The 13,394-nt window shown below is 47.6% G+C and overlaps 1 long non-coding RNA gene across 2 annotated transcripts in view; it reads left to right on the top strand.

Moving 5' to 3' along the window:
- LOC144781761 (uncharacterized) overlaps nt 1-7,417 on the top strand; it is a 157,122-nt gene extending 149,705 nt beyond the window's left edge. For both annotated transcript variants that reach the window (XR_013601060.1, XR_013601059.1), the window contains exons 2-3: nt 5,831-5,875; nt 6,744-7,417. This is a non-coding gene — a long non-coding RNA (uncharacterized LOC144781761). The remainder of the gene's footprint in view (nt 1-5,830; nt 5,876-6,743) is intronic.
- The last annotated feature ends 5,977 nt before the right edge of the window (nt 7,418-13,394 follow it).

The raw sequence follows: 13,394 nt of genomic DNA, 5'->3' as shown, positions 1-13,394 counted from the left end.
TCACACACCATCGAGGAACTCTCAGTCTTTCTCAGTGACATCCCCCAGGGTACACCCTTTTTGGTAGGAGGTGATCTCAATTGCCACTTTGAGCCCCTCCTGGGTTTATTGGATGGATCATCCCAGGAGGAGGATGCAGTGTGGTCTGTACCCCCTACGATAGCCCCCCCCAGAGCTTGGACTCCTCTAGCTGTCCAAATTACTGCCCTAACTCTGAAACATGGTGTGCGGGCCTGCAATGGACGCATAAGTTCCGATATCCCCCCCAAATACACATACAATAGAGAGGGCAGGGAGTCAAGACTGGATTATATTCTGGTCCAACTCTCTCTGTGGTCGCATATTATTGACTTCTGGGTGATATCTAGGGAAGACAGCGACCACAATGCGCTCCAACTGGAATAAGCCCTTCACGGCCTAGAAGATAGAGGGGCTGTGGCAGATGCCCCTTCCCAAGGGCTGGAGCTGACGAACAATAGACGGAGAGTGAGGTGGGAGAAGCCAGCCTCGAATCCATAGACGGTTTCAGGGCTATATGCCCGGCTCATCCCCACACTCGAAAAGGTGTGTGCAATAATTGAGCATCCCACCACCCAGGGCACACACAAGCAATTGTGGTCGGCGCACGAGGACCTCATCAAGTCTGTGGCTGAAGTCCTTTTTTCCACAGGTAAGAGTGGGGGCGGTCATCACAACCGCCCCACCTGGTATAACGCTGCATGCCGCAAGGCCAAATTAGACCTCCTGACTTCGATCAAGGAAAGTATAGACAGATCTGTGATACAGGCCAGGAGAAGGGACTATAAGCGCCTGATTACCCATGCCAAGAGCGAATGGGAACAGGAGAAATGGGAAAACCTCACTATTTCACTAGCTAATAGGGACTCTCGTAAATTTTGGCGTATTGTCAACACGGGGTCCGAGGTGCTAGCCTCGGCTATAGAACCTAATATTTCAGCCAAGGCCTGGCAAGATCACTTCCAGTCCCTCTACAAGGTTGTTGACGGGGCCCCTAACAGCCCTCCACCTAACATTAGCGTACTATTAGAAGGGGATCCCTTCACAGAGATAGAGGTACGAGCAGCCATCGCAGGGCTGACATCAGGCAAAGCACCCGGACTGGACGGCTTACCGGGCGATTTATTTAAACAGGAGCCAGATGTATGGGCCCCTTACCTGGTGATGCTATTCAACGCTGTCTTGGGGGGCATGGAGGTCCCCTGTACTTGGCTGGGCGCCAGAGATTGTTCCCATATTTAAGAAGGGATCACCTCTGCTCCCAGCCAACTACAGGCCCATCAGCCTCTAGGGCACCGCACCCAAACCGACGGACCACGCACGCAACCTGGGCTTCATCCTGGACTCCTCCCTCTCCATGACCAGACAAGTCAACGCCGTCTCCTCGTCATGCTTCAACATCCTGCGCATGCTACGGAAGATCTTCTGGTGGATCCCCACCGAGACCAGGAAGACTGTCACCCAGGCCCTCGTCACCAGCCGACTGGACTACGGCAACGCCCTCTACGCCGGAACCACCGCCAAGCTCCAGAAGAGACTCCAGCGGATCCAGAACGCCTCAGCCAGACTCATCCTCGACATCCCACGAAACAGCCACATCTCCGGACATCTGAGAGACCTGCACTGGCTCCCCGTCAACAAAAGAATCACCTTCCGTCTCCTCACCCACGCACACAAAGCCCTACACGATCAAGGCCCGAGCTACCTCAACAACCGAATCAACTTCTACGCTCCCAAGCGCCACCTCCGATCAACCAGCCACGCCCTCGCCGCCGTCCCTCGCATCCGAAGAGCGAGAACAGGAGGAAGGTCCTTCTCCTACCTGGCCGCCAAGACCTGGAACTCCCTCCCGACCGACCTGCGCCTGACCCAAGACCACCTCTCCTTCAGGAAGAAGCTCAAGACCTGGCTGTTCGAGCAGTAACGGCACCCCCCCCCCTAGCGCATTGAGACCCTACGGGTGAGTAGTGCGCTCTATAAATGTCTTTGATTGATTGATTGATTGATAGATGTACCCCAGAAAATATTTGGCAGGCTGATACTCGACCGCCTCCAAAATTGGATAGAGGAACTTACCATCTTAAGTCCCTACAAGGCAGGATTCAGAAGGGGGTCTCAACTACGGACCAGATCTTCCGTCTGAATCTTCTGTTCTGGAAGACCGGGGTAATCGAGGGCGGCAGTTTGTACACTGTATTTGTGGACTTGCGAGCCGCCTTCGACTTAGTGCCAAGAGACAGACTATGGACCGTATTGGCGGAGCTGGGTATCCCGGCTGACATCTTGACCATTCTGATAAGATTACACCAGGGAAATTTTGCACGTGTCAGGTGAGGTAGAAATGGGGCACTTTCTGGAAGGTTCCCCGTTGACAGGGGGGTGAGACAGGGTTGTGTGCTTGCACCGACCCTGTTCTGCCTCTTTGTCAACGGGGTAATCGCCCATTTGACCAGGATGGGTGACATTGACGCTCCCAAGCTTAATGGCAGCAGGGTGCCCGCTATTATGTTTGCGGACGACACCCTGCTGCTGTCCAAGTCCCCCATGGGAATACAACGGGTCTTGGACGGGTTTTCAGCTTTCTGTGTGGAGCGGGGGCTTGAGATCAACGCCATGAAAACCAAATACATGATTCTCAACCCCCCCCTCCTCAACACGCCCCAACCCTACCATAGGCGCACTGAGACTTGAGAGGGTTCTTACCTTCGAATACATGGGGGTAACTATCAACCAGGATATAACCTGGGACACGCATCGGACCAAGGCCAATATGAACATGGCCCAGCTAACTGGTGGCATTTGTAGGATGGCAAGTAGGTCGACCTACAAACCTTTTGGGCCCGTCCTTCAAATTTACAAAATGCAGGCAAGAGGGGCAGTTACATATGGAGGGGAACTGTGGGGTCACACACCTGCCCAAAACCTGCTGACTATTGAAAACAAATTCATCAGGCAGTTGGCGGCCCTACCCCCAAGCACCCCGCTTCTCCCGATGAGACTAGATCTGGGTCTCAGACCAATCACAGAAGAGCTGGGACTAAAACCAATAACTTTTTGGCGCCGAATTTGGAGCATGCCAGAACTCATGAATTACAGGACTGAGCTCCAAGAGATCCAACACCTGCCAAATGCAACACAAATCCCATGGCTGAGATGCATAAAACAAACATGTGAGAGCCTAGGAAGACCAGAATTATGGCTGGACCCGGGAAACGCATGTTGTAGGATCCAACGCAAACTCCTCTCGATGGACTTCTATGAGCTAAAATTACTGGCCTTAATAGGGAGTACACGGGAGGGGTCCCTTACAAATCTGTTTATTAAATCTAAAGATTTGTACTATCTAGAGCACGTTCTAGATGGCATTTCTCCCGTTTTGACCAGAAAATTATTTACGCAGTGGCGATACGGTACACTCCCCCTTATGGCATTCACTAACCGTTTGGCCCAGCCATCGTCTACAGAACAGTGCCCGGTATGCCCACACCACCAGGAAAATGATTTGCATGTTATATTCTTCTGTAATGCTTATCAAAGATCGAGGAAATATTGGCTTGTTCCACTTCTTAAAAATCTAGGTTTCAGGCACTACTTCCCAGCTTACAGAATATTAAAAACGGATCTATCACCCCCGATTGTGTTTGCGGTGGCAACATTTCTAACTGCGATGTGGCACACCCGTACTCGCTACATGAAGTCAGAGACAGACTCGTGATAAATGAAATGTAATGATGACTCTTAAATGTAATGCACTGTAATTGATTTTAATAGGCTTATTGTAACGCTTCTTAATCTCTGTCTCATTTGGTATCATTTTAAATTGATTTTAAACTGTTTGTATTTCTTTTATGATCCAAATAGATCGAAATAAAGACTGAAATGAATGTTACGTGGTCACCCTCTCCAACACCACATGATAGCTCTGATTTTACAGAATGCATACTTCCACTTTTCCTCCCATGCATTAAAGCCCTCCCATTTGGCTTCAGTTCAACTTCCTGCATTTTACCTAGTGCATAGCCCTGTGGCAGTTTCTTTCAGGATGAAGGGTCATCAGCTATTCCCCTACCTCAGCAACTGGCTGATTAAAGTACCAAAGACATTTTAATTGTCCATGGCCATAGAAGCTTGCCTAAAGTTTTCACAAACTAGGTCCCCTTGTGAATTATCTAAGATCATCAACTCATTCATCCCAGAAGATTCTGTTCCTAGGCCACAACACTTGATACTGTCCAAGACAAAGGACTTCCTATCCTAAGCCAAGCAGCTAACTCTGTAGGAACTGACTCCTAAAATTTTTTTATAAAAAGATATCGGTGCGTTGGTTCAATTAGCCTCTGGGCATCATGTCCTCAGCTATCAATATGATCCCTCTTGCGCACCTGGATATTAAACTCTTACAGGAAAGCTACAAAACAATAGATGCAATCTAAAGAATTGTTCAGGGGCTTGGTGATCTTCCACATGTATGATCAAACTCTAGACTGGTGGTCCCAGATCTCCCACTTATTAGAAGACCTCACGCTCTAACCCTAAATTCCTCACTTCGTAATGACTATGTATGCAACCCTGGAGAGCTGGGGTAGCCATCTACAGACCCTACAATTTCGAGGAAAGTGGTCTCCGCTCAAAAAGAGCATGCATATCAATCACCTGCAGCTCAAATCCATCCAACTTTGGCTACAAGCTTACCTGCAAATGATAGCAGCATCTTCGGTGGTAGTTCGCAAGGGCAATACCACCAGAATGCAATGAAGCGGCCTCCACGAATAAAAGTTTGATCGGTCGGCACCAAATTGTTGTGGGACAAACTGGCTCTATGCAACTTGTCATCCACATCCAGGATCCGAAAGGACAACTTTTCGAAACTTGGTCCAGGATCTCGGTTTAATTCTTTGTTTTCCTTGATACCTTTAATACATAAGGTTCTCAGCAACAGGAAGGTGGAGCGGGGTCCTCTCATCTTGCTAGCCCCCCACTATGTTCATATTCTTTCAATTTAAGGAGTTGACTATTACACAGGAGTATAAAGACATTTTTGCCAGGTCTTGTGCTGATGGCACCAACAAGACTTACTGACTGAGATGTAAGCAATTCTGTCTCTGGTGCCATTAAAACATTGTGCATCCATGTATCTCTGCTTCAGAGCAAATCTTACCGTACCTTCTGTCCTTGACAAAATCAGGACTAGTATATTCTTCAATTAGAGTTCATCTAACAGCTATTTCTCGATATAGACGCTCCCTTAAACGTCTGTCTCTTTGTTTTATCAGAATTGTACAGCAATTCATGAAAGATTTGTTTCGCATTTATCCACCTGTTAAGGCTTCACCTCCTGAGTGGCACTTAAATATATTCCTGTAGCAATCTATAGGGCTGACATCAAATACCTGGCAAGTGGCTCTTCTATTGACCCAAACATCAAATAGGGGTTAGTGAAATACAAGCGTTCACGATAAAACATCCTTTTATTATTTTTTCAAATAAATGGTTATCCTCTGGACGAATAGAATCCCAGATTCATCCCTATGGTTCCTTCACAGTTCCCTTTAAACAAACCTGTCATTGTTGCGTTTTACACAGAACTATGTAAAAGATACCAATACTGGATAACTGTAGTTGCAGGCAAGTAACTTGGTTTCTTCTTCAGTAATGGGATTCGTGAAACCTAACAGTGGCATACCACAGGAGATGCTACTTTGCAGCATCTGAGCATGGGAAAACTACAAGACAACATCAGAATTTTGTATTTTGGACTTTTCCTACTTTATACGCTAATATAATCAATCATCTTTTCCCTTGAATTTCATAGAAACAGAGCAAAATCCTGCAGCCCTCCGCCACCGACAGGATGGAGGTAAAATGTTTGAATTTTTTAGTTTGCAGTGTGAATGTCGTTGATTTGCAGAAACCACGGAAAACAAAGTGCTTATAATGCACTGATATGTAGAATAAGTTTCCTTCATTCACATGGTTTCTCTCCCTTTCAGTCTCTCATTTGAGTCCAAGAAGCCTCTCACCTTAATCGCCTTGCTTGTGTGGAATGAGGCTTATGCACTTTGGGAGTATGGTAGACTAACAAAGTGGGTTAGCAGAAACAAAGAATGAGCACCAGGGACTATTTTATTGCACATAGAATGCGTAAAAAATATGTGTCCTACGGCTAAAGTGTAGCTCTGATAATGCCAACTGAATGCATGGTTGAATGACAGGATAATAGAGGAATGGAGTTCACATTGTATTAACAAATACCTAGAGCTCTGAGGAGCAGAGAGAGGAATCACAGAAAGGGGTTGCATAAAGGACATAATCCAGTTTCATAATATAATGCCAGAGGAAAGATGGGAGGTTAGAGGAAGTGGTTGCGGATAAAAGACATGTGGTAGCCAATACAAGGGCATGCCACAAATTACACAAATCTTTCTGGCCATGATGTGAGAGGAGATTAAAGCCTAGATCTAAAAGAGATTATAACATCTTTCTTTCTTTCTTCATTCCATAAATAGTAATTATTTCATGTTATCTAGGTTTCTATCGCTCAATCTAGTTTTCTTTCTTTCTTTCTTTCTTTCTTTCTTTCTTTCTATATTCCTTTAGTCATTATTATCATTATTTAATGTTCTCTTGGTTTCTGTCTCTCAATCTAGTTTTCTCTCTCACTGTCTTTCTCTTTTTTCTTTCTTAGATACATATTTATTTTTATCCTTCTCTATTCTTCATTTCAGGAAGTGGCTGTGTTTATGTTGAACCTACTGGAGAGAGGACGTGTCGGCGGTTCCGCATGAAACTGACTAGGCACTGGGACTAAAGACATTCCTGCAATAATTGAATGCAGAAACCCGGTTAAGAAGTCCCCAGGAAAAAAGTGAAGACCTGCTCTCGCATCAAACACAGGGACTAAAGATATCAGTATCCAGGTGTATAATCAAGCAAACAACCTACAGGATATCTTGTGCAAATTAAAAGACGTAAGAAAACGCCTCAGACACGAGGAAGAGTATTCTCCGGTTTTTTAAAATTATTGATACTATCATGAAGAGAAACTGAAATTGAACAAATCGAATAAGAGTGGAAACCCCACAGTGAGAAGGTTGACGTAATAGCAATCCAAAAAGAAGATCAGTTGTTTTAACTCATAAGTCTGTCCTGAAGAAGGTGCTTAAAAAGAGCTTAACGCACCGAAACGCGTCGACAAGGGACTTTCTTTCAAACTATGTATTTTGATGTTTGAATATCACTTTTTTAATGTATGAAAAAAAAATTTAATTTGTTTTTTGAGCGTTGAACCTGAATAGGAATTGTTTTATGTATTAGATTAGGATTGCTCTTGAGTACATGCTCAAAAGAAATGTTCTGATAGATACATCTGCCGTGTGGATTCCTCACCTTGTGAATATCCCCTTGCGTCAGCAACATTCGGAAATTCTTTTTGTAGCTTCGCGCCGACGTGGACTTGGACGTCATAGAGGCACGGCATCGCTCGCGACTCCGCTGATGTCACAGACGCCTACAATAGGCCCACGCCGGCGTGATGACATCAGTTCCCTTTTTTCCGCGTCGTCGACGCTAACGGTTTCGGGATACTCTGTAGCTTATAGTATATTGTTACTTTATTTCCTCTATTCTCCATTCTCTGAACCTTTTGCTCGATTATCATGTCGACAAAGAAAATGGGGTTTAAACCTTGTAGAGAGTGTGGGAAGATGATGTCAGTTACGGACCCTCACCAAGACTGCATCTGGTGCTTGAGTTCGGATCACGACGTTGACGAGTGTTCATCATGTCAGAAGATGAATCTGAAGGCTCTTCGAGAAAGAGAATCAAAACTTCTTGTGGCTAAACTGAAGGCGAGTAAAGTTAAAAGATCCTCGAAGCACTCGAAGAGATCAAAGTCGAGATCCAGGTCGAGGTCTCGAGAGGCGTCGGCCTCGAAGTCTTCGTCTGATCACGCTTCCGGTTCTCGTAAGAAGCATAAGAAAAGGAGGCATGAATCCCGCCATCATTCAGGTGATAAGTCTGGTTCTAGATCGAAGTCTCCCAAGAGGATGAAATCGAAGGTAATTCCTCCGCAAGTGTCGGATCAAGAAGGTGAGGCTTCGCCTTCGGAGTCGATGGTCCATTCTCCGACTCCGGTTCCGGATCTGACGCCGGCTCCGTCTCCGACTCCGTCTCCGGCTCCAGGTGACACCGATGGAGTTCCTATTGAGGAGGAAACTTCGAATCCTGTTGTGGAAACAGATTCTAACCTACCTCGAGATCAGCCTGAACATCCACCATTCCCGACTCCAGGTCAGGACCCCTCTGCGTTTTTGAACGCAATGTATGGTGTGTTATCAAGATCGTGGTACCCCTCTGGAGCACCTTCGGGTCCCATGGGTCCTATGGCTTTCAGTTTGGGTGTTCCTCACTCATATGCTCCAGCACCCTTCATGCCATATATGCCAGCCCCGACCCCGCTGTGGCAGTACCAAGCTCCACCGAGGTCGACGTCGGTATCGACGCCGGCTCGGCTGAAGTCGACGACTCCGGCTCCGACGTCGCCGGCTCCTAGCAAATCTATGGAACAACCTTCCAAGCCCTCGGATTCGATTCCGAAGTCGGCTCCGGCGCCGTCGGATTCGGCGCGGGATTCGACTGCACTTCGAGTTAAAATGAGGTCTCGAAGAGAAGCTCAACGTCTTCTTGATGAACAGAGAGTTGGTGATTCTTCTTCTGAAGTGGAGGAAGGTGAGCTGGAGGGGAGTTATTTTGAGGACCTAGCAGAAGCGAGTGGTCTCGAATTTTCCCCAGAGTGGTCTTTACCTTCAGGACCTGATACACCCTCCAGAGATGTTCAACCTTATCATGTTGTCATGAAGAAGGCAAAGGACTTTTGGGTTTGACTTTGCCTACTGTCGAATTTAAGTCAAACTTACTGACTGAGGTCCTTCATTCTCCAAATTCGGCAGTGGAGCCTTTACTGCCATTTAATGATGCTTTAAAGGATCCCATTATGGAGGTATGGAAGAAACCTTTTTCTGCTCCTGCAGTTTCAAAAAATGTGGCTAGGAGATATAGAGTGGCTCCTGAGGATCCTGCTTTCTTGTCTTCTCATCCTTCTCCTGAGAGTTTGGTAATTCAGGCCGCTTGTTCTAAAAAGTCAGTTGGTGCTTTTCCGCAGGTGCCTGGCGACAAAGAGGCCAAGAAACAAGATCAAGTTGCAAAACAGACTTTTTCTTCAGTTAGTATGGCATTGAAGTCTTCTAATGCCACTTGCCTTATGGGTAGATATATTCATGCTCTTATGGACTCTATGCGTTCATTAATCCCTAAGGTTCCTGAGGATAGCAGAAAAGACTTTGAGGAAGCTTTGTCTGATTCTCAGGCGGCAGCCCGTCAGGTCATTCAAAGTGGGCTTGATACTACGGATTCTGTGCCAAGGATCATGGGCACGGCGCTGACCACGAGGCGTTCAGCCTGGTTGAAGTCGTCTGATTTTTCAGCTGATGTACAATCTGCTCTATTGGATTTACCTTTCGATGGTGAAGGGCTCTTTGGAAGGAAAGCAGACACTGCCTTGGAGAGATTCAAGGACAGCAGAGCAACTGCTAGATCTCTTGGCCTTCAGGTCAGGGGTTCTACGACCAGGAAATTTAGAGGTTTTGGCCGTTCTTCCTTTCGTACATTTAGACAAGGTCAGCAGCAGCAACAACAACAGCAGCAGCAGAATACCTTGTATAGATCATACAGGGGAAAACAGAGGGCACGTCCTCGAGGACGTCAAGCCTCCTCCTCTTCCACTTCTTCCAACCCCCCAACCACAGAAAAGCAGCCCTAGATCCGCCATTCAGGATCATGTAGGCCCAGTGGGGGGTCGGCTTACCCACTTTCTACGGGATTGGGAATCGGTTACATCAGATCTTTGGGTTCTCAATCTCGTAGAAAATGGGTATGCTCTTCCCTTTCGGGAATTCCCTCCCAATTACCCTCCTTGCCAGGGGTATTGCTCAGAGGAACATCTGTTACTCCTTCAGGAGGAACTCCAAACTCTATTGAGAAAAGGTGCGATAGAGGTGGTCCCAGAGCAGGAAAGGGGTCAGGGATGCTACTCCCGGTATTTCCTGATTCCCAAGAAGGATGGCAGACTTCGTCCAATCCTGGATCTCAGGATCTTGAATTTTTATCTGAAACAGGAAAAATTCAAGATGCTCACCCTTGCTCAGGATCTTCAGGCGCTGCTGGAAGAAGACTGGATGGTGTCACTCGACTTGCAGGATGCGTATTTTCATATTCCAATCCTGAAGTCGCACAGGAGGTATCTCCGTTTTACGGTGGGATCGCAGCACTACCAGTTTGCGGTCCTTCCGTTTGGACTTACTACTGCGCCTCGGGTCTTCACCAAGGTGATGGCAGTGGTGGCGGCGTGTCTCAGAAGATCAGGGATTCCTGTATTCCCGTATCTGGACGACTGGCTGATCAAAGCGCAGTCGTCAGAGGCCGTGCTTCATCATCTGCGAGAGACAACCCAGTTGTTGTACAGGTTGGGTTTTTCGATAAACGTACCCAAGTCTCACCTGGTGCCCTCCCAGCGCAACCTGTTCATAGGTGCTGTACTGGACACAACTGTATGTCGTGCATTCCCTCCACCTCAAAGGATTCGCGACATACAACAAATGATTCCTTTATTTTACAATGGAGCGGTCGTTCCAGTCCTGAAGGTCCTTCGCCTGCTCGGTCTGATGGCTTCTTGCATTCTGTTGGTCAACCATGCACGCTGGCACATGAGGGCACTCCAGTGGTGCCTCCGCAGGCAGTGGTATCAGCACAACGGAGATCTCAGGGAGTCTGTGAGGATCTCCAGAGAAGCTGCGGCAGATCTGTCTTGGTGGAGCGTGGAAGGCAATCTGTCTCAAGGAAAGCCCTTTCATCTGCCTCCATCGGTTGCCACAGTGATCACGGATGCATCCACTCTAGGGTGGGGTGCTCATCTGGGGGATCTGGAGGTCAAGGGCCTTTGGTCTCCAGAGGAAAGGTTGCTTCACATTAACCTTCTGGAATTGCGGGCGATTCGTTTGGCGCTCAAGGCCTTCCTCCCTTCCCTTCGCGGTCGTTCGGTCCAGGTCCTGACGGACAACACGACCGCGATGTGGTACATCAACAAGCAGGGAGGAGTGGGGTCGCAGTGTCTCTGCAGAGAGGCTCTGCGTCTCTGGTCCTGGGTTCAGGACCATCAAATTTGTCTGATGGCAAATCATCTGGCCGGAGTTCTGAACGTTCGTGCAGACGTTCTCAGTCGGCAGTTCTCTGCCAATCACGAGTGGAGGCTTCACCCGGAGGTTGTTCACGACATCTTTCAGATGTGGGGGACTCCTCGGGTGGACCTATTCGCCACTCACGAGAACGCTCATTGCCTTTCATTCTGCAGTCTCCAGTATCCGATGCAAGGAGCTTTGGGGGACACGTTTCAGTTGAGTTGGGGTTCACAACTCCTTTACGCGTTTCCTCCCATACCTTTGATTCCTCGGGTTCTGAGGAAGATTCGCCAAGACCGGGCCCAAGTCATATTGGTCGCTCCGGACTGGCCAAGAAGGGTGTGGTATACAGATCTTCTCCACCTCTCCTCTCACCCGCCGCTCCGTCTCCCTCTCAGGGCAGACCTCCTCTCTCAGATGGAGGGGCAGGTTCTACACCCCCACCTCCAGACATTACACCTTCATGCCTGGAGATTGAACGGGGCAACCTGATTTCTTTTTCCCTCCCGCCTGACGTTGTGGATGTCATCTTGTCAGCCAGGCGTGACTCCACTAAGTCCATCTATTCTTATAGATGGTCGAAATTTGTCACGTGGTGTGGGGAAAGGTCTGTTGACCCTTTGAAAGCCCATTTATCTAATGTTCTCCAGTTTGCCCTTTCTCTGGCACAGCAGGGGCTTGCTGTTGCCACTGTGAAGGGTTATCTTTCTGCGCTGTCGGCTTTTATCTGTTTGCCTGACCAGCCTTCTCTTTTTAAATCTCCTGTTGTCTTAAGGTTTTTGAAGGGCATTGTAAATAAGTTCCCTCCTACTCCTTTTATTGTGCCTCAGTGGGACTTAAATCTTGTATTGACCTTTTTGATGGGTGCTCCCTTTGAGCCTCTTCACGAATGTCCCATGAGGCTTCTTACTCTTAAAACAGTCTTCCTTGTTGCAATAACCTCGGCAAGGAGGGTAAGTGAGCTTCAAGCTCTTAGTTACAAGCCCCCTTCCTTGACCATTCATGCTGATCGAATGGTTCTCAGGACCAGGGCTGCTTTTCTGCCTAAGGTGGTAACTCCTTTCCATCTAGGACAGTCTATTACCCTACCTGCCTTCTATCCTCCCCCTCACCCTTCTAAGGAGGAAGAGAGACTGCACCGTCTGGACCCTAAAAGGGCGGTGTCCTTTTACTTGGACAGATCCAAGGACTTTCGTTTGGAAGACCAGCTCTTCGTTGGATTTGCTGGCTGCAAGAAAGGAAGAGCGGTCCATAAAAGAATTTTATCGAGATGGATCGTCCTCTGCATAAAGATCTGCTACTCTTTGGCCGGTAAGGAACCACCAGAGGGTATAAGGGCTCATTCTACTAGAGCTAAGTCGTCAACCTCTGCATTGGCTAGAGGTGTGCCTGTTGAGGATATTTGTAGAGCGGCAACTTGGTCTTCCCTCCACACTTTCGCGAAGCATTACTGCTTGGATTCCGAGGTGAGGAGGGACGGTCATTTTGCACGCTCTGTCCTTCAGGATTTCCTGGTCTAGAAGAGTGGACACCCTCCTCCGGGAGTGGGGACTGCTGTGGGACTCTATTTACAAGGTGAGGAATCCACACGGCAGATGTATCTATCAGAATAACAAGTTACTTACCTTCGGTAACGCTTTTTCTGGTAGATACTATATCTGCCTGTGGATTCCTCACTGACCCACCCGCCTCCCCGTTGTCCACTCTTCTTTACCAGAGTTATTGTAATGTAATGTATTTATTGTTTGTTGTCAGGGAATGTTTCAATAACTTTCCTGCTTTTGCTTCACACTGTGTGTTTTGCCTTTACTATTGTGTACTGTGTATACTGTATACATTTCTACTGTCATTGGTCCGTCCGTGTGCCTCGATGGCACGGAAAAAAGGGCGGAACTGATGTCATCACGCCGGCGTGGGCCTATTGTAGGCGTCGGTGACGTCAGCGGAGTCGCGAGCGATGCCGTGCCTCTATGACGTCCAAGTCCACGTCGGCGCGAAGCTACAAAAAGAATTTCCGAATGTTGCTGACGCAAGGGGATATTCACAAGGTGAGGAATCCACAGGCAGATATAGTATCTACCAGAAAAAGCGTTACCGAAGGTAAGTAACTTGTTCTTTTGTTATTAGTTTTATGTAAATGATTTT

Source organism: Lissotriton helveticus, chromosome 9 (assembly GCF_964261635.1).
Source record: "Lissotriton helveticus chromosome 9, aLisHel1.1, whole genome shotgun sequence".
NCBI lineage: Eukaryota > Metazoa > Chordata > Amphibia > Caudata > Salamandridae > Lissotriton > Lissotriton helveticus.
Note: the sequence above shows the minus strand (reverse complement) of the source record. Positions and strands in the feature narration are given on the sequence as shown.